The sequence below is a fragment of the Lissotriton vulgaris genome, chromosome 1_2, assembly GCF_964263255.1.
Source record: "Lissotriton vulgaris chromosome 1_2, aLisVul1.2, whole genome shotgun sequence".
Classification (NCBI taxonomy): Eukaryota; Metazoa; Chordata; class Amphibia; order Caudata; family Salamandridae; genus Lissotriton; species Lissotriton vulgaris.
In genome coordinates, this window is record NC_141686.1 from 362198857 (window position 1) to 362226581 (window position 27725).

Consider the following 27725-nt stretch of genomic DNA (forward strand, 5'->3'; position numbering starts at 1 on the left):
ATAAGTGTAAGATACCTTTGTGAATAGCCCTCGAGGTGTCCATCTCGACGAGTGTTTAATTTTTGTAGTAAAGCTAAAGTGGATGCGGTTACTTGGGCTGTTAGAGTGAAAGGGAGGATCCTGCGCGAACACCAGAGCACTCGTCCAATGTGTTTGACGGAGGAGCGGCAACAAATATCTTGAAGTCATTTTCCTGGACTTGCTACATCACTCAGCCTCCTGAGGGCCTCTTGTAACAGTGATTCGATACTGCAGTAGTAGGATCAGGTTATTTCTCCTTGTTGTTAACCGTGTTATCATGACTTGTTTTTATATTTTCCCTACTCGTCCGTTCACCTGATTTTGTTAAGTTTACCGCCCCATAGGCACTGAAATAGACTTTGCTGCTGAATGGTCCTGAGATCTTATTATTCATGTACATTTTTGTACGATGAACAGTTGTTTTTCCTCACTGTACGGCTACAGTGTAGGCACCAAGAGCCCAAAACCTGAGATCCCTCCACCTTGATTTGCCTTTATTGGTATTCCACCTTTCCACTTGGATAATTGAGATATGAGTCGAATTGCTGATCATCCTTTGAACCTGCTGTGGTATAGCTTGGCTGTCACAAGTGTCATGTTTGTACTGTCCGTATGAGCTCCCATACGCTACTTTTTCTCACACCACGTTCTTTGCGTTGGTCCAGTTCATCAACCTTGAATCATCTCCATAATTTGGAAACCATGAACGCTTTGCATCTGTTTTAATTGCCTGATGTTTGACGCATTTTGATGGCCAAGATTTAGGTTTGACTTGATGAATCAACTCTTCTTTGTGACTATTTTGCACTTAATGCCAGTTCAGTGCATCTCGTCACCTTCTCTGACTGGTTCTGCCCAAAACCTTGCATCAAATTCCAGTGTTAATCATCACTGGAGACTAGACTTAACAGTTCCCCCTCGAGCACAGCTTGTACCTTTTTTTTTTACGTTGCTTCAACATTGTTTCAGTGGATCTTTTTTATTTTATTTATTACTTTTCCTTTTTTGTGCTTTTGAATACATGACTGAGCGTGTTTTTTTTTTAGATCAGTTTTTGCTAATGATTAATCCTTGTTTTTGATTTTGTTCTTGTAATTATCAAATATTCTTGTTGGTATAAACTTGGTTTGACTCAGGAAGCCCCATGTCTCTTTATAAGACACTGTATTGAAATGTGTGACTTCCACTGTTTTGCTTTACCTTCGAGCATGGCCTTACTGCTCAAGACACTTTACTATAGGAAAGCCAAGAACACTTTAGTGCAAGACACATTTACCTTTGTTGACCGCACTATGGGAACAAAGCAGGCTGATTCCAGGAAACAAACTTCCCAGCTGAAAAGGTTACCATTGTGGTTTTTGATTGGGCTTGTGCTCCCGTATGTAAATGAGCCTCTGTGACCAGAAAACCCAGGCTTTTATCTTATTTAATATTGATGATGATGTAAGAACTGCAACAAAATCACAAACAAGGGCTATATTGAGAAATAATTGGTATCCAAGTCACACAATTGTGGTTATGTAATTATTTATTCGTTTTTTAAATTTGAGTTAATTTGCAGCAGTTCTGCAGGTTACTTATTACTAAGTATATCACTAATGAATGTTTATTCATTAGTATTATACATTTACCAAGTGTTTTATTATTGCTTGCATATAAATATATATCTCTATATACATTTGCATTTGGCATCTGGGAAAGCCTTTCTGTTAGGGAGCATTGCATGAATAAACCCCAAGGCTTTTTTTTTAAAATACATTTCTTTATTAGGTTTTCGCCAAATCGGCAGTTCACATCCAAAACAACATGTATACATTTCGTCCAACTCAGCCGAGGTGAGGATCATCACAGTAAGAATACATGTCAAAAATAATGTCTGAGTTTGCAACCGTGGAGAGTCCACTATCTTCAACATTATCTTTGGTTTGTCTTTTTATATGCATAATCAAACCCAACTGTATTAAACTCCCCTTCCTCCCTTCCCAACATCCCCCCTCAGTACCCCACCCCCCCCTCTGCCGGGTCTATGTAACTCAAGGTCCATGTATCGAAGTAATCATGTGGGGCCACCCTGTGTCTCCATCACCTGTCCTTGTGCCCCCTCCCTCCACGGAAGACATCTCAACTGTTCTACTATGGTGACTTGGGATGCCTGTCCTGCTATCTCCTGCGTCATCGCTCCCCATGCCATAAACACCTCGGGCAGTGTGGCATACCTCCTGGTGCTCCGTATATGCCCTTCCTCTGCTAGGACCCACTCCCGTAGATCCTTCTTCCATTTGGCCAGTAGCGGACCTTGCTGAGTTAACCAGTGTATCGCAATACGCCTCTTGGCTATAACTAGACCCACGACCAGGAATCAAGCCCAGTAGACAAGCACATGGATCCAATGCTATAGTCCATCCCGTTATCCGGGTCAGATCCCCGAGAACCACCCCCAATACATCTGGCTAGTTGGGCACGTCCATACCATATGCAGAAAATCTGCCGGATCATAGCGACATCTGGGGCAGTGAGGGTCTCTGAAGCCATCAATGGCGTGCAACCTCCTGGGTGAGAGGTTCGTCATATGTATTATGCTGTACTGGATTTGCTTAAAGCGGCTGCTCACTCCCATGTATCTTTTCCCAATCTCGCGTTGTGACCTCTTGTGGACACACCTGCTGCCGTTTTTCTTCTATTTTTAGGGGACCATTCGTTTTATCATCCCTCAATGCCCTATAGAGATGAGTAACACACTTTCGCCCTCCCGCCATAACAATCATAGTAACCAGGGGTTTGGGTGTGCCCCAGGGCTTCCAGAAATGTGGGCCATAGTTGCTGTGCCGTTGACGCTATTTTTGCATATTGCAAAAACTGCCCTGCCCCCAACTCAAAGGTGGTCACTGCCTCCTGATAAGTGATAAATTTACCATCCAGGTAGAGGTCAGACATCAGGCAGCCCCCCCTTCCAGGCCTCTAATCACATCACCTGGTCACTGTGAGCAAAGGGCGGCATCAGCCAGAAGTCCGCCTCCGGAGCGAAAGGTCTTTCCTGAATTATTCTAGAGACCAATCGATTCCAAATTGCAGTCCCCAGCCTTACCAAAGGAGGGCGTGCACCGTGAACCCCCCGGCCCGCCATTACAATGCCCCGAGCTGTCGGTCCCTGTACGTACGTGCCAGCAGGGACCTCTCCAAGGAGGGATCCACGTCCAAGCAGGCTATGGCATGTTGCAATTGTGATGCAAAATAATAAAGTTCCAAGTCTGGGATCTCCAAACCCCCTTTACCCCAACTACGTTTCATGACTTCTAAACTAACCATGCATTACTTTCCGTTCCATAATAGTTGGACCAGCAGTGCATCAAATTCCCTGAATACCCGGTGTGGAATTTCAAAGAAGGAGCCTTTCATGGTATGGAGACATCGGGGCAGGACTACCATCTTTATTAGTGCAATCTTTCCCAACAGGGAGAGGTTAGGTGTGTTCCAAAAGGTAATACTACCCTGCAGCCCCCGGATTATCCTCCCCATGTTGTGCTGATAAAACACTGCCTCTGTCCTACCAACCCATATCCCTAGGTATCGGACCGTGTCCTCTGCCCATGGAAGCTCCAGCACTTTCCATTCCAATCGCCTAGAGATGTTCAAGTTCGGGCATTTATATAGCGCACTACTCACCCAGAGGGTCTCAAGGTGCTTGGGGAAGGGGTTCATTATTTGTCGAAAAGCCAGGTTTTAAGTTCTTTTCTGAAGGCGATGTGGTTTTGAGTAAGGCGGAGGTGGGTGGGGAGTGAGTTCCAGGTCTTGGCAGCCTGGAAGGAGAAGGATCTGCCCCCCATGGTGGATTTTCGGATGCGCAGGACTGCAGGGAGGGCTTGATTGGACGATCTTAGTTGGCGGGTGGGTTTGTGGAAGGACAGTCGAGTGTTGAGGCATTCGGGTCCTAGATTGTAGAGGGCCTTGTGTGCGTGGGTGTAGCGATCACCCTGGGAGACAGGGTCTGGAAGGGGCGGCTAGCGGTAGTTAGAAACGGAGGTTACCGCATCTCGCCACTAGAGGGAGTTTGGCGATTGCGGAACTACAATCCCCAGAGACCCATCAGACATGGAAACGGAAGCGTAACAATTACAAAAGCCTTCGGAGGTAACGGCTCGGGGCTTGTCAATCAGGACCTTGAGCGTCGTTTGGACGGAGCCATGCTGGTTTAGTTTGAACGGAGAACAAGGTACTTTGTAAGTCCTGAGCAGAACGGAGTCTGCTTCTGAATCTTCTCGAGACAGTTTCTTGCAACATTGTTACTTTCAGCGAGTCCCCGCAATTGTAAGACGGGCGGCCTCGCTCTAGCCAGTGGCGTTTGTGAGACCCGCGCAGGAGCGCGTTGTCGTCTCCGTCACTGTATTCTTCCTGGGAAATTCATTTGGTGCCTCTAGGCGTGCCGGTACCGGTACGCTTTTCCAGAAGAAACCCTTGCTGATTTTGTTTTACCAAACCCTTGCTGATTTTGTCTTCATTTCGAACCAGGATCGTTATTTGCCAGACTGCCCTATAGACGTTTTGGTTCTACCGGATGAAGTATTGTTTCCTGTTTTATACTCCTAAGGGCTTTTTCCAGCGATCCAGTCCCACCGCACAAATTCACCGGGGGGTCCTAGAGACTGGCGAGAGAGTGGGTGGACGATATCCAGATATTCCTAGAAAGCCCATTGGGACATCTTACTTTGGTTTAATCCCCCTTTTTCCCGGGAGGCATTTATGCATAGTTGTGTTACCTTTCACTGTGTGTGGTGCGTTCTGGAGACGAGGGGGACTAGTCATCCATCCATCGTTCCTGCTGACATCTTTCAGAGGTTAGTGGTAATTTCCATTGACGTCGTGACAGATTGACAAGCCTGTGGCCGTGCGATTATCCCTCCCCCTTTCTTGGCGGCTCCACCCTGTATTCCATGTATCCCTGCTTCGTCCCTGTCGGGTGGGTACGCGTCTTCCCTCTCGCCCTGGCCCCATTGATCTTGACGGGGATGAAGTATTAAGAGGGCTGTTGGAAACGATCTGTATCGTATACATCGATGACATCCTGATATATTCTCGTAATATCGCAGAACATATCTGCCACGTGAAAGCGGTGCTTGATCGTCTTCGCATCCATTCCCTGTTTGCTAAGCTAGACAAGTGTCTATTCCATGTTGAGGAGGTGGCCTTTTTGGGATACGTCATCAATGCCCAGGGGTTCCAAATGGACATGAGCAAGGTAGAAGCAATAACCCAGTGGCCAGCCCCTATCCATGTGAAGTCTGTACAGAGTTTTATGGGGTTTGCTAATTACTACCGACGGTTCATCAAGGATTTCTCTCGCATTCTTACTCCTATATCCAGATTGCTGAGAAAGAACGTATCCTTTGAGTGGACTCCAGAAGCGGATCAAGCCTTTGAAACGTTGAAAAAACGATTCACTCAAGCACCTATTCTGCGACATCCGGATCCTAATCTACCGTTTGTGGTCGAAACAGATGCTTCACAATATGCCTTGGGTGGAGTGTTGTCCCAGCGCCATCCAGAAACGGGACAGTTACATCCAGTGGCCTTTTACTCCTGCAAACTCACACCCTGTGAGGTGAATTACTCAATCACAGATAAAGAACTGTTGGCCATTAAACGGGCATGTGAAGAATGGAGGCATTACCTGTTAGGGGCTCTACATACAGTCGAAATTTATACGGATCACCGAAATCTGCTGTTTTTGAAGACCGCAAGAGCACTAACTCCCAGGCAGCTACGATGGTCTCTTTTCTTTTCGGACTACGATTTCATCATAAAGTATAGACCTGGACCCCAGAATGGCAAGGCTGATGCTCTCTCCCGCAGGGTGGATCTTGCAGAACCTCAACAGATGGATGATGTGGAGCCTCCTCCTATTATTTCTCCTTCGGCCTTTCCGATCTCAACGCTGGCACTTGTGATATCAAGGGAATTCTTAGACGACGTCAAAGTGGCATCATCAGGAATCGATGGCACGGCATGGATACAGGAAGAACCGGAACATAGAAGTTCCAAGGATGACCTACTATATCATTATCATGCTCTATATGTACCCTTGAAAACCCTCCAAGAACAGACCATGCATTGGTGTCATGATTCTACACTAGGAGGTCATCTGGGAGAGTACAAGACCATTGCTAATATGGAACGTTCCTTTTGGTGGCCCTCGCTGCGAAAAGATGTCAAAGACTATGTACAAAATTGTGCTGTTTGTGCTCAGAGTAAAGCCAGTCATTCCAAACCTGTGGGATTGCTACGTCCCATTCCCATTCCACCTTCCCCTTGGCATACAGTGTCAATGGATTTTATTGTGGAATTGCCCCTGTGTGAGACATATACCACCATTCTAGTTGTAATAGATCATTTGACAAAAATGGGTCATTTCATTCCCTTGAAAAAATTACCTACCTCCTCTGAATTGGCTTTGGTGTTTCTTCAGCATGTAGTGAGAGCTCATGGTATACCTAGAGTATTAATCACTGACAGGGGTTCTCAGTTTACCTCTCGTTTCTGGAAGGCTCTTTGCCAAGCATTGCATATGGAAGCTCGGTTATCGACCAGTTTCCATCCTCAAACAGATGGTAAAACTGAGCGGCTTAACCAGTCCCTAGAACAATACTTACGGTGTTTTACTCTGCAGAACACCGGTGACTGGTTTCCTCTGGTCTGGATGGCGGAATTTGCCTACAATAACGCTGACCACTCCACCCTAGGATGTTCGCCCTTTTTCTGTTCCTATGGGTTCCATCCCGATATGCTTCCTTTTGAGTGGCCTGTCACCTCCACTCACCCTTCCATCCAGGAGCATCACGCTCATCTTCGGGCTGTCTTGATTGACGCTAGGAACCACTTGGCGCTGTCTCAAGCATCCCAGAAACGATGTGCTGATCGAAAAAGGGTTCCCGAGCCTGAATACAAGGTGGGGGATAAGGTTTGGTTATCCACTAGGAACCTGCATTTGAAAGGAAGGGGTAAATTGGCTCCCAAGTACATAGGGCCCTATGGAATTGGGAGGATTGTCAACCCTGTGGCCGTGCGATTATCCCTCCCCCTTTCTTGGCGGCTCCACCCTGTATTCCATGTATCCCTGCTTCGTCCCTGTCGGGTGGGTACGCGTCTTCCCTCTCGCCCTGGCCCCATTGATCTTGACGGGGATGAGGAGTATGAAGTTGAGGAGATACTGGATTCCCGTTTGTCCCGTGGGAGGGTGCAATACTTGGTTTCATGGAAGGGGTATGGAGTTGAGGACAGAACTTGGGAACCTTCAGCCAATTTGCATTGCCCTCTGTTGTTGGACCGGTTCCATGAAGCTTATCCTGGCAAGCCTGGACGACCGCCGGGACGTCGGTCCTTGAGGGGAGGCTCTGTAGCGATCACCCTGGGAGACAGGGTCTGGAAGGGGCGGCTAGCGGTAGTTAGAAACAGAGGTTACCGCATCTCGCCACTAGAGGGAGATTGGCGATTGCGGAACTACAATCCCCAGAGACCCATCAGACATGGAAACGGAAGCGTAACAATTACAAAAGCCTTCGGAGGTAACGGCTCGGGCTTGTCAATCAGGACCTTGAGCGTAGTTTGGACGGAGCCATGCTGGTTTAGTTTGAACGGAGAACAAGGTACTTTGTAAGTCCTGAGCAGAACGGAGTCTGCTTCTGAATCTTCTCGAGACAGTTTCTTGCAACATTTTTACTTTCAGCGAGTCCCCGCAATTGTAAGACGGGCGGCCTCGCTCTAGCCAGTGGCGTTTGTGAGACCCGCGCAGGAGCGCGTTGTCGTCTCCGTCACTGTATTCTTCCTGGGAAATTCATTTGGTGCCTCTAGGCGTGCCGGTACCGGTACGCTTTTCCAGAAGAAACCCTTGCTGATTTTGTTTTACCAAACCCTTGCTGATTTTGTCTTCATTTCGAACCAGGATCGTTATTTGCCAGACTGCCCTATAGACGTTTTGGTTCTACCGGATGAAGTATTGTTTCCTGTTTTATACTCCTAAGGGCTTTTTCCAGCGATCCAGTCCCACCGCACAAATTCACCGGGGGGTCCTAGAGACTGGCGAGAGAGTGGGTGGACGATATCCAGATATTCCTAGAAAGCCCATTGGGACATCTTACTTTGGTTTAATCCCCCTTTTTCCCGGGAGGCATTTATGCATAGTTGTGTTACCTTTCACTGTGTGTGGTGCGTTCTGGAGACGAGGGGGACTAGTCATCCATCCATCGTTCCTGCTTACATCTTTCAGAGGTTAGTGGTAATTTCCATTGACGTCGTGACAGTGGGTGAGAAGACGGAATGTAATTCTTTTGTTGACGGGAAGCCAGTGGAGGTCTTTTAGGTGTTCGGTGATGTGATCCTGGCGAGGGATGTCCAATATGAGTCTCGCTGATGCGTTTTGGATGCGTTGGAGTTTTTTCTGTAATTTTGCTGTGATTCCGGCGTTTAGTGTATTACCATAGTCCAGTCGACTCGTAACCAGTGCGTGGGTGACAGTCTTTCTTGTCTCGAGGGGGATCCAGCGGAAGATCTTTTTGAGAATGCGAAGTACGTTGAAGCAGGAGGATGAGACTGCATTGACTTCTCTGGACATCGAGAGGGAGGAGTCTAGGATGAAGCCAAGGTTACGTGCATGGTCTGTAGGTGTGGGTGCTGTGCCCATGGCGGATGGCCACCATGAGTCATCCCAGGCAGAGGGGGAAGTTCCTAGGATGAGTACCTCTGTTTTGTCTGAGTTGAGTTTAAGGCGGCTATTTTTCATCCATTCGGCTACTTCTTTCATGCCTTCGTGAAGATTGTTTTTGGCGGTGTTAGGGTCTTTGGTGAGGGAAAGGATTAATTGGGTGTCGTCGGCGTAAGAGATGATGTTGAGGTTGTGTTGGCGCGCGATGGATGCGAGTGGGCTCATGTAAACGTTGAAGAGGGTGGGACTGAGTGATGATCCTTGTGGTACTCCACAGATGACTTCAGTGGCCTCTGAGTTGAATGGGGGAAGTCGGACTCTCTTGAGTTCTCCCAGCTAGAAACGAGATGATCCAGTCCAAGGCTTTTCCTTTTATGCCGACGTTGCTGAGGCGTTGTATGAGGGTGCTGTGGCAGACTGTGTCGAAAGCGGCGGATAGGTCGAGTAAAATGAGGGCCGCTGTTTTTCCGTTATCCAGTAGTGTTCTGATGTCGTCAGTTGCTGCAATGAGGGCGGTTTCGGTGCTGTGTTTGGCTCGAAATCCGGACTGTGAGGGATCGAGGGAGTTGTTGGATTCAAGGAAGGCGGCGAGCTGGCTGTTGACGGCTTTCTCAATGACTTTGGCCGGGAATGGGAGGAGGGATATGGGTCGGTAGTTTTTAAGTTCAGTGGGGTCTGCTGTGGGTTTCTTCAAAAGGGCGCTGAGTTCGGCATGTTGCCAGCTTTCTGGGAAGGTGGCAGAGTTGAAGGAGCAGTTGATGACGTCGCGGAGATGGGGTGCGATGATGGAGTCCGCTTTGTTGAAGATGTGGTGGGGGCAGGGGTCGGTAGGCGAGCCAGAGTGGATTGAGTTCATTAGGCGGATGGTGTCTTCGGTGGTGATTGGGCTCCAGGCGCTAAGGTTGTTAGTTGGCGGAGTAGGATCTGAGAGTGGTGGGGAGGGTTGATCGCTGGGAGAATTCTCGAAGCTGTTGTGGATGTCGGCAATTTTGTTGTAGAAGAAGGGGGATAACGCATCGCAGAGGTCTTGGGAGGGAGTGATGTCGTTAGATGCTGCGGTGGGGTTGGTGAATTCTTTGACGATGTTGAAGAGTTCCTTGCTGTTGTGAGTGTTGTTGTCGAGACTATCCTTGAATGCTGATTTCTTGGCGGAGCGAATCAGTTGGTGGTGTTTGCGGGTGGCTGCTTTGAGGGTGGCCATGTTGTCGGTGGTTGGGTTTTTTCTCCAGGGTGCGGCATAGCTTCTTGGATTTTTTAAGGTCATCATTAAACCAGGGAGCCTTTTTGCTGGCTGATTTGATCTGGTGCTTTTTCAGGGATTCTAATTCGTCAGCACTGTGGGTGATCCATTGCTTGAGATTGGTGGCTGCTTGACTTGGGTCCGATGAGAGGGTGGGAGGGTTTTGGTTGAGTGATGTGAGGAGTTGCTCGGTGGTGATTTTGTTCCAGTTTCTTCGCGCGATAGGTTGTGGGCGGTTGTGGGTCATGGTAGTTTTGTAACTGAAGTGAACACAGCTCTGGTCCGTCCAGTGGAGAGCTGTGGTGTGATCGAAGGAGATGTGCTTGCTGGAGGTGAAGATAGGGTGGAGCGTGTGACCGGCGACATGGGTGGGGGTGTCAACAAGTTGTTTGAGTCCGAGATTGGCCAGGTTGTCCAGAAGGGTGGAGGTGTTGCTGTTGTGTTTGTTTTCAAGGTGGTAGTTGAGGTCTCCTAAAAGAATGTAGTTCTCGGAGGCGAGGGCATGTGGGCTGATGAAGTCCGTGATGTCATCGCTGAATTGACTGCGGGTACCTGGAGGCCTGTAGATGAGGGTGCCTCTAAGTGTGGTTCTAGGGTCGGTGTAGATCTGAAAGTGGAGGTGTTCGGCGGTTGTAAGGTTATCGTCGGAGCTGGTCGAGATTCTGATGGTGTTCCTGTGGATGATGGCGATGCCTCCTCCTGTATGATTGGTGCGGTCTTTCCGGATGATCTTGTAATTGTCCGGGATGGCTATGGCGATGTCGGGTGCTGATGATGTGTTCATCCATGTTTCTGTAAGGAAGGCGATGTCCGGTGATGCAGTGTCGAGTAGGTCCCAGAGCTCAGTAGCGTGTCTGTGGACTGAGCAGGTGTTGAGTAGTATGCACTTCAGGTGGTTAGAGTCTGAGCTTTGTTTGGAGGAAGTGGATTTGGTGAGGGTCCTGATGCAGTTGAACTTGCAGGAGAGGCAGGCGAATGGGCCGTGGGTCTGTCCTGGGGTGGCTTCGCAGCATTGTGGTGTGCGTCCGGGGTTGAGGGCGAGGAGAGTTGCGGTATCATATGTGAATCTAGTGGGCTGGGTACGGCGGGGACCAGGGGGTCTGACGCTGGGCGCGGTCCAGGCGCGGATGGGCGTAGACGGGCTTACCTTTGGCGCACCTTCGGTGCGCATGGGGCGCGACCGCTGCGTGTGAACGCTGCACGAAAATGCATCAGTCATAAGTGGATAGTGGAGGGGGAGGGGCGAGGGAGGAGCAGCTGGGAGGCGGGAGCGGGGCGGAGTTCAGGGCAGGGAGGCACAAACAACAACAAGACACAAAATGGCAGTCAGCCCAAAAGCGCAATCGTGTTGGGGCACACTATAAGCAACAGAACGCGATCTGTAGGTCAGTGGAACCGGCACAAGTTACAATCAGGCACAGAAATCCCACATACAGGCAGCACACTAAATCAGAGCGTTGCAGCGCGCTATGTCAGACTAGCGCCGCGATAATATGCTAATGAGCTCTCGTGAACTCGGCAGGGCAGCGCAACAATACAGCAATTAAATCGAGCGTTCTGACTCGAACTGGCACAACGAGCAATGCGGTAATTTAATTAATGCAGGCACAAGTCTAGCAAGCTGTGGGCGCTACGATACCAGACAGTCTCGCAGGGCAGGGAGCAGCGTGGAGGAGCGACATCAGCGAATTGGGCCAGCGCTGTTATCAATGTCCGCAATGACTGGGACGGTTGATTCATGTATATTAACGCATCATCGGCGTACATTGACACCACTTGCTCTACCCCCACACGTATGCCCTGTTGTAGGAAGGTGGCTACCTGACTATGGTTACCCCAGATTTTTTGCCTGTGTTTAGCTGGTTTTCGACTTAGTTGGCCTGGTTCCCTGCTGATCAGGGCCCCAGGCTATCTGCTCTCTCTGTAAAATGGACTCCATGTACCCTAGGTGCATAACTAAATTGGCTTGGGTCACCTTATCATCCCCTGTATAGTGCACTATAGGTGCCACCCAAGGCCTACCAGGGGCTGCAGCATATCTTTTGCCACCCCTGGCTGGCTATCCAAAATTGACACAACTGGCTGATCACTCAGCTGGGGCAAGATGGTGTAATCACCCCTTGCTTAGATATAGTATGCCTATATCTAAACCTATATCTGGACACATATAAACCTGTGAGTCACTCCTATGGAAGGCCTTATCAATCCTGAAGGCAGAGTGCGTGGTTTAATATGAGATGGAGCTCTGGCATGAGCTGAGCCTGTCTGCAGCTGTCGGGAACAACTCCCTAAGCTGATCCGGGATAATGCCATACCATATACTATTAAGTGCCTTATAATCCTCGCGGTTATATAGCAACTTTGGTTTAGCTTTATCAAAACATGTCGTGTAAGGTGTCATACGAATTGGAATACTACCCCCTCGCCAGTTCTGGCGACGGGGGTAACATTCCACCCTTCTAGAGGGAGAAGACATGTTACTTTACTGAAACGCGGTTGATTTTAAAAGAGACTCAGATCCACAAAATGGATGCCTCTGCCACAGACACGGGTCTGGCCTCCTGCTGCTGACCGAAACTCAGCAAATGGTGGCCTGGACAAAGGGTTTCCTGTCACAGGGCGGTGTTACACTACCCCAGACAGGAGATAGTGGATTGTAGCAGGGAGGTTTCAAAGAAACCAGACACTGCCTGGGGAGCACAAGGCTGCCCCTTGCATAATCCGGCCAAACCGGTTCTGGGGCACACCAGCCCCAGTCCCAGCGCGGCCTGGATCAAAGGAAAGGGGTGTATCCACCCCCTTCCTGGGTCCCACCCATAGGAGGGGACCTAGCAGGTAATCCAGCCCACCAGATTCGAATAAGAGTGGGAGCAGTGCCAATGCAACTCAGATTATCCTGAAGAAACATAAGAAACGAAACTCTGGACCCTTCGACATCCTACTCAACGTTGAAGACTGAAGAATTTCCCTTGTGGTCAAGGAGGGCCCACCCTGTGCAAACAGGTACCATCCAGCACCTCGACCCTTGCTTTGTTGCAGTTCCCGCCGGAACTCGAGCGACAGAGATCGACGAGATCAAGCTTGCCTGCCTTCCTCCAGCCTGATCCACAGTCCCTGCAGAGCTGAGACCCGTGGAGGCGACCGGAAGCGTGGGGAACGCCATCTTGAAAAGGCTACGAGACGCTGACCGTGCAGCCCACGAGTGACCCTCGAAGCTGTACACCAGGGTTTGAGAAGCCCCCACCCTGAGCTGCTCTTGCACCGAAGCTACCCCCTCCACAATCGACGAGTGCTGCGTGGGGCCCCTCTGCTTGTGTTGGCTCGAGGCGTTGGCCCGGTCACTTGCCAGCTGGCTTGTGGCCCCTGTGCCGACGAAAACCTTAAACCGACTTGCTTTTCTGGTTGCTCCAGATTTGCACCAGCTCCTGGGAAAAGGAGCCCCCGCTCTGACCCTCCTGGTCTGAGTGAGAAGAAATCTCCGCGTGGATTGCTTTTGCCAAGTGCTGTTTGCTCCAATCTCGAAGCCGACGGCGCTGACGGCGAGAGCCTGCGTGGGACAGATCGTGACCTGCTCCTGGACGTCGCAGATGCCCCAGAGCCCACGTGACAGCGGAGAGAAGCTCCTCGACAACCATGTGATTGCGCCCGACATTGCCTGGTTACGTCCTGGTTCCACCCTGGTCACTGCTGAGTGACCCAGACTCTGTCCCCTCTGATTTCAGATACTTTTCGACTTCTATCCACCCTTGGATCACACCGAACACTTCTGCTTCCCATCGCCTGCAGCATCTTCAGCTCCAAGCACCAAGAGCCTGCGTGTCAAAACCCGACGCCACTTCGACCCTGTGCACCCACTTCCTGTGGGTGAGGTAACATTGCAACGCCGGTGTTCCCACACTGGTACACACCTCTAGGGTCTGTGTCTTAAGTTTTGTTCCTTTAGGTTCAGCGGAAGTATCTTTAAACTCACTTTGTGTAACTTTTACGCACCATTGACATTGCATTGGTGCAAGCCGCACTTTACGTGCTGCACCCGAATCCCGCGGGCTTCTCCCGACTTCAGCATTGCTAGTCCTGACTGCTCCCAGCGATTCCCTAGGCCTAACCACTGTTCGATTGGTATCTCCATGCTACCCCTAGGATAGCTTGTCTAACAAGGTTGACTTACAACCAGACACCATAAGGGATTGTTTGGACTGATACAAGGTGGTTCCAGAATTGGAAACATCATATATCAGGCCAACTTCTCACACCTGTCCTACAAGTATCTTGCACAGATGACACGCAAACGGCTCCATTGCCAGGGCAAATCGCAAGGGGGATAGCGGGCAACCCTGCCATGTCCCTTGCTATAGGAAATGTGTCTGACACATAACGTCCCGTACGGATCCTCGCCATCGGACGAGCATATAGTATTTTAATCCAGTTTACGAACCCCTCCCCTAGAACCATTTTAAGCCGTACCTGCCATAGTCAATCCCATCTGATCATATTGAACGCCTGTTCGATATCGAAGAAAAACCAAGGTGCTCTATTGGGCCCGTCCCTCCAAAGATTGCATAATGTCCGCCAGGCGGCGGATATTCCGCAACATATTTCTGCCAGGTATAAACCTGGACTGGTCGTCATGGACCAGCTGCCGCAGATAGGGGAGGAGCCTAGATGCCAACACCTGGCTGATAATTTTAAGATCAACATTCAGCATAGAATGGGCCTATATGAGCCGGGGAGGAGGGGTTCCTTCCCAGGTTTGGGGATTATCAAGATCAGTGCTTCCCGTCTGAAGACCGGGAGCATTCTGCGTTCCTCGGCCTCCACTTTGATCTCTAGTAGTTTGGGGCTCAGCACTCTGCCGTACTCTTTATAGAGTTCGGCTGCTATACCATCCATTCCTGGGGACTTTGCTGTCTTTAGGTGGGTGATTAAAGGGGCCCCCCAGGGCTTCCTGACTGTCTGCGTCTATACTAGGCAATTCCACTCCGGCCAGATAGGCCTCCACAGCCTCAAGGGTCGTGGGTGACTGGGTCTTGGAGTATATTTTACATAAGTGGGCCAGGAAAACGTTATTTATTTCATGTTGAGCACCAAGGTCTTTTTTAAGTGCCAGGATTGGGTAAGGCTGAGTCTCCACCCTAATCAGGCACGCCAGAAGCCGCACTGCCTTATCCCCTTCCGTATACCAGTGATCTCGGTCTCGCCAGCGAGTAAGCAATTAGGAGTGGGGAATGGTCAGTCAAATAGCGGGCTAGGTATTGCGTCTCTGCCATCCGATATATCGCCGTCTTTTGAATGAAGAATTAGTCTAATCTACTATAGGTATTGGCAGCAGGTATGTGACACGAGTATACTCTACAACTAGGGTTACGGTGGCGCCACACGTCCAGCAAGCCATAATTGTGAAGCATTTGGCCCATCACTTCTCTGACTCTAGGTTTGGCATCGAGTTTTGGGTGGAATCGGTCGAGCCCCCCCATCCTGGGCACAGTTAAAGTCACCTGCCACTACCAATCCTGTATCCGGGTCCAGATCCAGCTGTCCCATAACTCGGCTCAAAAACCCACCGCTATTCGGGCATAAACATTTACAAGGTATATACTGCACCCAACTAGGGCCCCCCTCCACCACCACAAACCTCCCTACAGGATCCTGTTGAACATGCACCGCCTCTGCTCAACCTCCCGCGCAGAGCATCAGGAAAGACAGCACTATCTAAACTAGACTGGCTCCCTATTGTGGAACGCATTAAGTTTAAGGCGTTATGCTTTGCACATCGCATTGCCCAGGGAAAGGGCCCAGGTTACTTGCGAAAACTCCTCACCATCCATCGTCCTATCCGGAACTTAAGATCTGCCGGAGCGATATTGTTCAAACTTCCCTGCATTCACAAGGCCAGAATGGGAGGTCGCTCCTTCAGGTTTTTTGCAAGAAAACACTGGAATGAACTCCCGCTTGCTCTAAGCATGGAACCCTCTGAAACTAGATTCAGACTGGGACTCAAAACCCATCTCTTCCCACACATATAAAGTTCTCTTGCTCCTCTGACTTAGGCCAGTCGCTTCTGGACTTCTTTCTCTCTGGGAGCAGCAGCAATTTTAGCGCGGGGACACACGGTCTTGAGTGTAACCAGGCGCTCTAAAAATGGCTTTATTATTATTATTATTATTATTATTATTACTAAAGGGGACTCCGGGTGCCTAAGGTATGATGCCACCCAGATCTGTTTCACCCTATTATTGAGCCCCCGAACATTCCATGTGATCAGTTTGTAATTCTGGTTATCCCCTGGCATGAGTGAACAATTTGGGGTATCACAGTCCCCCACCTGTGGTGTGGGGACCCCCCCCCAGTAGTGTCATAGCTTGCCCCCAAAAGAGGAGGACGTCTTCGATCTCCTGTGTAACAACATAGACCAGACCCAACAGCAACCTCAACAAACCCACAACTGGAAACCCAAACTCCCCCCACCCACAGGCGGTAGCCCTTCATTCTCGCAGCGAGTCCTGGTTTGAGGACTCTGAACCCCGCCCTAAAGCTCCATCCACCCCCTAGAATACCCCTCTCAACTTGAAAGAATGATTACAACCACGCTTACCCACCCAGGTCCGTTTAAACCTCCCTTCCAGCTTAGACTCTGTGAATCAGCCGACTGACTGGCACCGCGCAGCCCCGCCCGACCGAGGTCTAGCCAGGTTGCCTTGGCACTCCACAACCGGCGAACCTAACCAGCATATAGTGCCCTGTGGGCCAAAGCTGGTACTCACATTGTCTATGGTTTAGAACCTCCCGATCTCAGTGTCAGGTCCCTCAATCACTTGTTTCCAGAGCCCTCTACAGCCGGGCCAGTGGCACCGTCCTAGTATGACTGTGTTTCCTTGTTAGACCTGGCAGCCTTGGCGTGGGTCTCCTTACACTTACAACTACGCGGACGACCTGCAACTCATCTTTCCTCTTAACTCCCCTTCTGCTATCCCTAATTTCCAGGCAGCCATGCCCCATATCCTCCAGTGGATGTGTCAGAACCAACTTAAATTGAACCCCGGAAAGACGGAGCTCCTTCTCCCTGGCAGGAGCTCTGCCCACTGGGGCCCGCACTTCTGGCCGGCAGAACTTGGCCCCCCCCTATCCCTGTAGCCTCGGTGAAAAGTCTCGGGGTCACTATTGACTCCGGGCTATCCCTTGGGCCCCAGGTGGGGACGGTGGTCTCCTCCTGCATGCACCAACTGCGCAGGATCAGGAAGGTGGCTTATCTCCTTACTCCTGAAGCCCTGCTGCAAGTCATCATGGCCCTTGTCCTCTCCCGCTTGGACTTTTCAAACTCCATCTATCACGGTCTGTCTAAATCATCCCTCCTCAGACTGCAAATCATTCAAAACCAAGCGGCGAGACTGGCCTTCGGGATACCGAAATGGCAATCTGCCAAACCCCTCCTCATCAAACTGCACTGGCTCCCTGTCATCTCGAGGGCAGCCTTTAAGATCGGCTGCCTCACTTTCAAATCTCTATCTGGTTCTTGCCCTGCTTTCCTGAAATCCCTAATCAGGCCCTACTGTCCCTCACGCAATCTCAGATCATCTTACCTTCACCTCCTGGTTGTCCCCCCCATCAAACTCTGCAGATCTGGAGGTCGGAGATTTGCATACCTGGCCCCTAAACTCTGGAACTCCCTTCCTCCCTCAGTCAAAACCTCCAACTCTCTTATCCAATTCCGTAAATCCTTAAAAACCTGGCTCTTCCCACAACCCAGCTAAGTTCCTCTGTCCCCTCAGCATCTGATCAGCGCCAGGAAACCCATGGTGACAGTGCGCTCTACAAGCACCCCTTAACATAACATTCTTTCCCACTAAGCCCCCGTGTCTGTCCCAGTCTTCCAGCTAAACTTCTTTGTGCCTCACCCCTGAACACCGTGTGAGGCCACATCCTAATCAGTTAGCCCTGACCCCCACGTATTCACCCGGCCCCGGGGGAGTAACAGAAACTCCAGAATAGCGCCCCATCCCCTGGGTCCACGAGACTTACCCGTAGCATAGACCTGTAGCACCCCCCAGCGTAGGAAATCATGTAAGATCCCTGACTCCCTATCACCCCCACTGTGCTTCAGTCCATGAGAGACATAGGGCCGGAAACACCTTGCCAAGTTGTCCCCCAGCCTGGTGTTAAGCATGCAGGCACTAAATGAGGGCGGTGGAGGAGTTTCGGCCAAACATCCTGTCTCCCCCGAGGCTGTCCCCGCTGGCAGTCTGAGCACCCTGCCCCCAGCTGGAGAGGAGCCAGATGCCATCTGGCAGGAAGCCCGGGACAGGAGGGGGAGGACATCAAGGAAACCTCTGTCGACTCGGACCTCCAGAGCCCTGCAGACGGCATCACAGCTCTGTCGACTCGGACCTCCAGAGCCCTGCGGACGGCGTCACGGCTCTGTCGATTTGGACCTCCAGAGCCCTGCTGACTTCGTTGCGGCTTTGTCGACTCGGACCTCCAGAGCCCTGCTGACTTCGTTGCGGCTCTGTCGACTCGGACCTCCAGAGCCCTGCTGTCTTTGTTGCGGCTCTGTCGACTTGGACCTCCAGAGCCCTGCTGACTTCGTCGCGGCTCTGTCGACTCGGACCTCCAGAGCCCTGCGGAAGGCGTCACAGCTCTGTCGACTCGGACCTCCAGATCCTTTCTGACATTGTCGCGGCTCCATCCTGCAAGTATGGCTCGTACTCTTGTCCGCACCCGCTGATGCGTCTCGTTGATCCTCAGCCTGCCGGTACGCTCTGTACCCCTGCGCTCCCCCGCTGGTGCGCATCCTTGAATCTCCACCTTGTGAGTACGGCTCGTACCCTTGCCCGCACCCGCTGGTGTTCCTTGTTGATCCTCAGCCTGCCGGTACGCTCCGTTCCCCTGCACGCACCCGCTGGTGCGCATCCTTGGTCTCCATCCCGCGAGTATGGTCCGTACTCTGGCACGCACCCGCTGGTGCACATCCTGGAACTCCAGCCGGTGAGTACGCCTCGTACTCCTGGACGCACCCGCTGGTGTTCAGCGCGTCTTCACCAGTAGCCTGAAAGGACTACCCCGACCAAGGAGTGCGGGCCGAACACTGGGTTCGCCTTGCATGTGGGCACCTTTGTATCACGCGGCTCAAGGATTGGGAGCCGTACGCCTGATAAACCCGCAGCAGTCTTCCATCAATACCCTCGTGGCCCGAGGATTGAGAGCCGGCCGCCAGGCAACCACACCACTGCTGCTCTTCACGGTCTTGCGGGACCGAACCGGGCGAGGGACTTCAGGCCAATGGACTGTGAGTACTGAGAAACCACTGCATCTATATCCCGATCGAACTGTCTCCTACACCCCTTGTGCTGACGGATACCCCTAACCCCTATCCGGATGGCATAGTGTACCCGTGGATCTTGCAAGCTTATTGACCCCTGTTATATAAAGAATCCTTTTCTACCTGTAATCCACTGGTGTGTTGTCCTTTTGTGGTAGGATGGGATCTCGCTGTGTGCAACTATCAATGCGTAACCCTCCCATCTGAGGGTCAGACCCCAAGTGCTCGGCAACGCTCCTCGGAGAGGGGGGGTCCCTGTGTGGTCCGCAGTAACTACCTCGGCCACCCAGTGACCTCCCCCTTCTAACACTGGAAGCAACGGAAGGATCCGATCCGGCATTGTTAGTTGCTGCACAGTGAGTTACTGACCTGCTACCTCGCAAAGACAAACACTAAAGCCGCCCTGAGGTGGTGAAAACAAGCCCTGTTTGTCTGAAGTTCGCCAGAACTAGTAAAGGAGAGTCCTGCACCCCGACAGCCATGAGTCTTACCGACACCAATGTGAATTAGACCTTTCAGGAAAAACAACTAGAAAATTACACCCATAAGGAGCTAAAACAATTCTGTAAAGGCTTACAAATCCCTACCAATGGCCTAAGCACCAAGGAAGATGTCCAAAAAGCCCTGAGGGCCTGGGTAGAGTCCAGGGCCCCTCCCCCCATGTAGAAGGTAACGGCATTGGGGTGCAGGACGAACCCTAGAGCCCTGGGAGAGAGGGAGCAGTCTCCCCTGCGCGTAGCAGCGCATCAGAAAGGGGCCTGTCCGCAGATGAGCTGGTGGACTGAGAGAAAAGCAGAGCCCACGAGTTAGAGCTGGCTAAGCTCCTAATCGAAGGGGAATGGAAGTTAGCATAGAGGAAGTTGGCGATGGAGGAACTAAGGTTGCAAGGGGAGTTGGAGGAGAAAAGGCTACAGCTGGAGCATGAGGGCAGGAGACTACAGTTAGAACATGAACGGAGCTTGAGCTCAAGGCTTGGAAGGAAGAAGCCGGACCCCTGTGAAACCGAGGGGCCACTCCCCCTGTAGAAGCCATGGTCCACATCCCCAAAGACGTAGTAAAGGAATACTATAGGAATGACTACATTCAACAGTGGTTTAAAGCCTACGAGGTAGCCATGACCTCCCACCGGGTCCCTGAGAAGGATTGGGGTGCCGGGTTATGGGGGCGATTCCTGAGCGAGGGGCGGGATACCTTGCTAGAACTACCCTCCACGGTACTGAATTCCTACAGTCACATGAAGGAGGCCCTGTTTGCTAGATATGGGCTCACCCCCGAGATGTACCGACAACGATTCAGGGACTGCAAAAAGCTCCCTGGTACCACTTGGGTCGAGTATGTTAACTTTTACAGCAGAGCCTTAGAAGGTTGGATCAAGGACAGCAAGGTCACCACTTTTGAAGACTTATTTGATTTGATAGCCTGGGAACACTTGTCCTTAAATTGCTTTGTAGAACTGCGCCAGCACCCACTCGACTACAAACTTACTGACCCTAGGAGGCTTGCTGCGGAGGCAGACCGCTGGGTGAACACCCGGGTCCCCAGTAAGGGTCGGCTGAAAATTAGTTTCGCTCGCGGAATTTGTGGATTTTCCGCGATTTCGCGATCCGCGAATCTCGTGAAATCGCGGTAAAATCCGTGAGCGGGACGAATTTTCAGCCAAGCACTTACAGGGTTACTGCAGCAGGTGCAAAAGTTGAAGCTAATTTCTTTGTAACCTTTTACAAAAGGGTTACAAAGAAATTAACTTCAATTTGGGCACCTGCTGCTGTAAGCCTGTAAGTGCTTCCTAGCGCCTCGTTGCCTACTTGCAACTATTCTCTGACCCTGCTCTGACCCTTGAAGCAGGGTCAGAGAATGGTTACAAGTAGGCAATGAGGCGCCTGTCACGAAAATTAAACCGCAACAGGAAGCACTGACAGATATAAATGATATAAATGATGCTGTGGGGGACCTCTGCCCCCCCCCCCCCCCCCCCGCCAGACAAAGAGCCAGCTCGCAGGGTCATTTGACAGGGGTGTAAAAAATGCTCCTATCTAAAATGGTGTGACCTATGGGAATAGATTAATAAACAGCAGACATTCCTCGTGTTCATTACGCTGAGTTCATCAATGAATGAATTCCGGTCACACTCCGAGATTAGGCACTGAAAACGCTAATTGTCTGCATACTCAACATTAAGATTAAATACATAAATCCTGTATAGAAAGAAGCCTGCTCAGGGCTGTGCTCCTGGCCCCAAGTAACTGCAAAAAAACCTCAAAGAGACGCACATGTCCTGTGATTTATTGAACATGGAAAAGCTTTTTAAACAAGCGGTTTAAACTATGAAGAAAATTAAGGGGCAACAATGGTATGTTGTGCAGAATTTCAAAATCTGTTTAACAACCACTTTATCGGAACTGAAATAAATTCAGCTCCTATCAAGAAAATGTATATCTTCCTTAGATTTAGACGAGGCACAACCCACAGGTGGTGACTGAAGGCACATGGATAGCTCTTGCATTGGGGTTCGCATAGGTAGACTATGTAATGCCCTCCTGAAACTGAATGCACAAGGCACCTTCAATTTAGATGTAAACATCTAGATATGGAGAGGAGTCTCTTAGTTACACATCTGGGTTGGAATGGAGCTAAGATTATAGGACTGAAGGCAAAACAGCATTTTGTCTGCTTTGCGTAGGCTGCGGCATGGATGAAATTGGAAGTGGCTATCACTGTTGTGTGCCAGTGTGTTGTTATCAATGAGTGTATGTATGTGTGCTGCTTGTTTGCCTTTTTGCTTTGTCAGTACAAAGGTGTCCCCATGCACAGTGTCTGTGTGAGACTGGGCGCCTAAGTGTGAATCTCTAACAGCATGTCCGTTGTCTTGTGTGCATGTGTTGTGTGCCAGTGTGTGAGGTGGTTTGTGCGCATGGGTATCTGTATGTCTGTTGTCACTTTCGGTAGGGTGTTTATAGATCTATGAGCATTATTATGCATATGTGTGCATAGGTATTTGTAGTCAATGTGTACAGGCTCCTGTAGCTATATTTATCTGCGTGCACGGACGTCTCAAAGTAAGTTACTGTCTGCTTGTGCATGTATGAGTGCTGGGTTCTCTAGTTGTTTGTGTGGTGTGTGCATCTGAATGTATCAAGTATTCAAAACTAACCCTACTGGCTTTGCCAAGCCTTGTTAATTAAAGCTTGCGATTAGAGCTGCCCACGTCGCTTTCGTCCAGCGCCTTGAAAAGCTGCTGTTAGAACTTTAGCCGTCACAGCTCGGCCATTGCCGCTCCTCTCCAGCCGAGGACCGTGAAATATGGCCCAGCGTGTTATCTGCGCCCCACGGCCCCCCTGCGTCACTGAGGAGCTCCGGTGAGGGCAGTGTCACTCACGGCCCCCTGCGTCACCGAGGAGCTCCGGTGAGGGCAGTGTCACTCACGGCCCCCCGGCGTCACGAGGAGCTCCGGTGAGGGCAGTGTCACTCACGGCCCCCCTGCGTCACCGAGGAGCTCCGGTGAGGGCAGTGTCACTCACGGCCCCCCGGCGTCACGAGGAGCTCCGGTGAGGGCAGTGTCACTCACGGCCCCCCTGCGTCACCGAGGAGCTCCGGTGAGGGCAGTGTCACTCATGGCCCCCCTGCGTCACCGAGGAGCTCCGGTGAGGGCAGTGTCACTCACGGCCCCCCTGCGTCACCGAGGAGCTCCGGTGAGGGCGGTGTCACTCACGGCCCCCCGGCGTCACCGAGGAGCTCCGGTGAGGGCAGTGTCACTCACGGCCCCCCTGCGTCACCGAGGAGCTCGGGTGAGGGCAGTGTCACTCATGGCCCCCCTGCGTCACCGAGGAGCTCCGGTGAGGGCAGTGTCACTCACGGCCCCCCTGCGTCACCGAGGAGCTCCGGTGAGGGCGGTGTCACTCACGGCCCCCCGGCGTCACAGAGGAGCTCCGGTGAGGGCGGTGTCACTCACGGCCCCCCTGCGTCACCGAGGAGCTCCGGTGAGGGCGGTGTCACTCACGGCCCCCCTGCGTCACCGAGGAGCTCCGGTGAGGGCAGTGTCACTCACGGCCCCCCGGCGTCACGAGGAGCTCCGGTGAGGGCGGTGTCACTCACGGCCCCCCTGCGTCACCGAGGAGCTCCGGTGAGGGCAGTGTCACTCACGCCCCCCCCCCCCCCCCCGGCGTCACGAGGAGCTCCGGTGAGGGCAGTGTCACTCACGGCCCCCCTGCGTCACCGAGGAGCTCCGGTGAGGGCAGTGTCACTCATGGCCCCCCTGCGTCACCGAGGAGCTCCGGTGAGGGCAGTGTCACTCACGGCCCCCCTGCGTCACCGAGGAGCTCCGGTGAGGGCAGGGTCACTCCCGCTGGCGGTGTGGCTGCGCTGATCGCTCACGGCGAGGCCTCCCTCTGTGCATTACTTCACACCGCTCACTTCTCCTCTCTTGACCTCCAGTTCCAGATGCCGGTCATGCGCAGGGGCCTCGTGAACGGACGTGAGGTTATCACATATTCATGACCTCAGGCCTCCTTTTTACCCATTTTAAAGGCTCCAAATGCACACACCTGAATGAGCACAGCTGCGCTTCTCATTGTGTGCTTGGTTTCATGATTTGTGTCACTGCACTACTTTAGCTTCTGTTATTTCACAAGGTACAGAGCTGCATCTCTCCATGCAGTGCTGCCAAGGTTCTAGATTCCTATGAGTGACATTTCAATGACTATGAGTGACACTTTCTTGCCAGCATAATTAAGCGAAGAATAAGAGGAAAGAATATAAATATCAGAAATTACACCCATCTGATCAACAAGAAATTAAAACGTTAAGTGCTGCAAAGCACCAGAAATGGAAGGGAAATAATCTGGTGCACTTGTACAGTCAGAGGCGCAACACTACTGTTAACCGCTGCAACTAGTTAAAATATCTAAAACACTCCTAAAACCATTCATAAGCAATAGCTGTGTCACCTATGGTTCCACCATTCATTTGCCCCATGCGTGCCATGATGTAAAGCTGTTTCTGTGATATCGACTGATGGAGCTTAATCTGTTTGTCTATTTCTGTATTACACATGCAGCACAAATGGTGTATTTCATAAGGATTCATGCGGACTGCTGTGATTTTCGTCTCCAATCAGGAGGCACGCTGGACGTGAGAGGAGCTCTCTGAACTGGTGGATGTCACCAGCTTCAAAGTACTGGTGTTGCCAGGCGACAGCAACAATTCCAGGGGCCCGGGCAGGTAGGAAATAGCACTAGGGACATGTTGCCACAGCCTCGGATACCTGTTGGGAGAACGGGCCGGTGTTCTACGGGCACAAAAAGACGAGGAGCTCAAATCAACGTTACACCCTCAGAAAAGCAATTAGTCATTCCAGCTTTCGCCAGCCTTAGTACACCCTCTGGGCCCTAGGCTTTCTGCTGGCAATCAATCGAGGCAAAGGAGGAACATCACTGGCCAGGCGCTCTCTCTGTCCCACGCAGGACTCGGCTCCACTCTTGTCGGATCTGAGAGGCCAGACACAGATTTCCGCTGCCTCACCCTTCATAATTATAGTCCACTAACAGTAGTCAGGTCACAGCCTGGCAGCCTGCTGAATTCCAATAAACATTCACTGACAACTCACAGAAGCAAAATAAAAATCATTCACTATAACTGAAATTCTGACTGCCATGTGAGCCGGCATACCACACCCATGACCCCAGTTTAGTTGCATCAGTATGACCAGCCCCGCCACGTACCATGCATCAGGCGTTAGACTAACACATTTCAGTGTGGTGGTCTGCATCACCGCGCTGAAATGCGAAGTCACACATTATAGCGCCTCCTCAGCTGCTATAATATACCCTGACTGAATGGCAATGCATGTTGCGTGCTGTTCCCGCTAGGTTTCAGGGGCGTGCTCATGATCTGCTCCTCACAGATCTCTACTTTATTACAATGCATTGGGACTTGACACACCACGGGCCGATACCACGCCGCATCACTGAGGAGTCACTACCCAATGGCTTGGCTACTAAGATACTTAAAATATGATTGTGAAGCCTTGAGACATTTTAATAAGTGAAGTGCTGAGTCACGGGGTCAGTCCTGCAGTGCTGCCGGCCCTCGCTACCTGCAGCGTTGCAAGTGCGTGGCATTTCAGGAAGTGTTCGCTGATACTTGTCAGTGTGTTGGGCGATTAATGGTAGCTCAGGTCCTCTTTGCCGCTCGCACCACAGCACTGTGGATGAGGATTGATTCCCAGACCCAAAGTTGGCCACGCCTGACTTGCCACTTTGGTGAAGCAGGTCAGCATTGCCATATGCTCCCCAGCCCAGCGGTATGGATTCCGTGAGTTACCATGTCACACACAGGCTGAGCCCACCAGAGCTGGCAATAGAGCTGATGCCAGTCCGAGTCAGCAGCCTACCCCCCTGCCAGAGTGAGTACTGTCCCCGCAACACACACAAAGGAGTAGGAAAGTGGATAGTAAAAGTTGGCACGCGCTCAGTGAGAAAAAACTGCCCTCACTCACAAAAAAGTGACATGCTTCATCATTGGGCTTGATTACTAAGAACCTTGTGTTCCATGATGTCCCCTTGCCCCATGAGCATCTATCTGTGAATAAAACTAAATAACATATGAGAAATATAAACAACTGAACATGCTGTGTGGCTATAGAAAAAACTTGATGAACAAAAACGTAGGAGAGACACAAGTTAATGTGAACCTTGGTTGTAACCACACAGAAGTACCATTAGATGCCAGAAATCCAATACAAAGTTTTCTACACACTACCTAGAGGAACACCACACAGTAAATGGCCTATCCTGGACGGTGCAGCACTAACCCAGAATCAGACCATCTACAGAGGATAAAAAGAGATTACTCCTGATGAGGGAACAGAAGTGGGTGTACAGACTAAAAAGCCATGTGGTGGGATTGAATGATGATATCCCTTGGAACACCCTGAATATATACAGTTGACCACTATATAGACTCCAGGTTTGATTAGTGGCCCCCTTGACTCCTACCTCCCTCACATTGCTGGAACTTTTCCCGTCTTAGGGTAGGAGGAGGACAGCAACTCGCCACCTACATGGAAAGAGTTGGAGAATGTCCAGGAAGAGTACCCACCTTGATGAAGTAAGGAGCTAGGGGTAGGATTCTGTGGGATGGAACATCTACAAGATGTGGACATAGATTACGGTACTAGGTGTGTAGATACACAGACAAAGTAAATACGTGATCGCTTACTTTAATTATGACTATGTGTGGTAGTATACGCGTGTATATCATGAACTGGAGCATTTCCACTGTAATCTAGGCATTTTTTCAGCATCATGACCCTTACGACTGTGTGAAATGACACCATGAGTTGCTTCCGAATTAATTTATTTTCCACATTTATACTGGGTGTGCAGTTACACCAACAAAGTATAAAAGTGATCGCTTACTTTAATTTTGACTATGTGTGGTGGTATACACATTTATATTGTGAACTGGAGCATTTCCACTTTAATTCAGGCATTTTTTCAGCGTCATGACCCTTACGACTGTGTCAAATGGCACTAGGAGTTGCTTCAGATTTATGGATTTTTCCCATTTAAACATATCAAATAATCATGCCTATTTATGACACCATTATGTATATGTTTTATCTCCTTATAGAGTTTGACAATAGAGGGTCCCTCCCAACCCCTCTCTAATTCTAGCGATTCACTTGGTGAAACTCAGTGAGTGAGATTTTCTTGCTCAGCATTAGTGGGTGCATTTGATTGAAATGGATTTTGGTGATGGTAAAAGCATTTACCTGAGTGTTATGTGGTGCGGACACTGTTCCACGATGAATGTTTAGACCGATTTGGATGCAATGCTCCAAATATTATTCCATTGACCAATGTATTAATCTTAATCTTTTAATAGGTAAATATACTTTGGCCAAACCTGGTTCCCTATTTCTTTGTTTTGCGGACCTCTCTAGTGCCTTTGATCTGGTGAATCATTCTCTGTTGTGGACAACCCTTCTTGATATGGGGGCACCCCCGGCTATTATCCATTTCCTAGCTAGGTTATATTCCAATTTGTCCACACAGATTCGATATGGCCCAGCCGGAGAGTGCACGAGCAAGATCAAGGTAAAATCAGGCATTAGGCAGGGGTGCGTACTGGCCCCCTTGCTTTTCTCTCTTTTTATTAATTCCATGGAACATGAATTAAAACAGGTCCAGGCTGATGCACCACAAGCAGGGGGCTTACCAATTCCAGTGTTGTTATATGCGGACGACACTGTTTTATTATCCAGAACTCCAATTGGCTTGCAGCGGCTAATGAATTGTTTTTATGACTTCATCCAGGGTAAAAAACTTAAAATTAATAACACCAAAACATTTACAATGGTCTGTGGCAAAAAGTCGAATTACCACAAGTCTTTTTATTTTAAAAATAACAGAATCGAGGCAGTAGACAATTTTTGTTATCTGGGCATTACGTTCAACAGT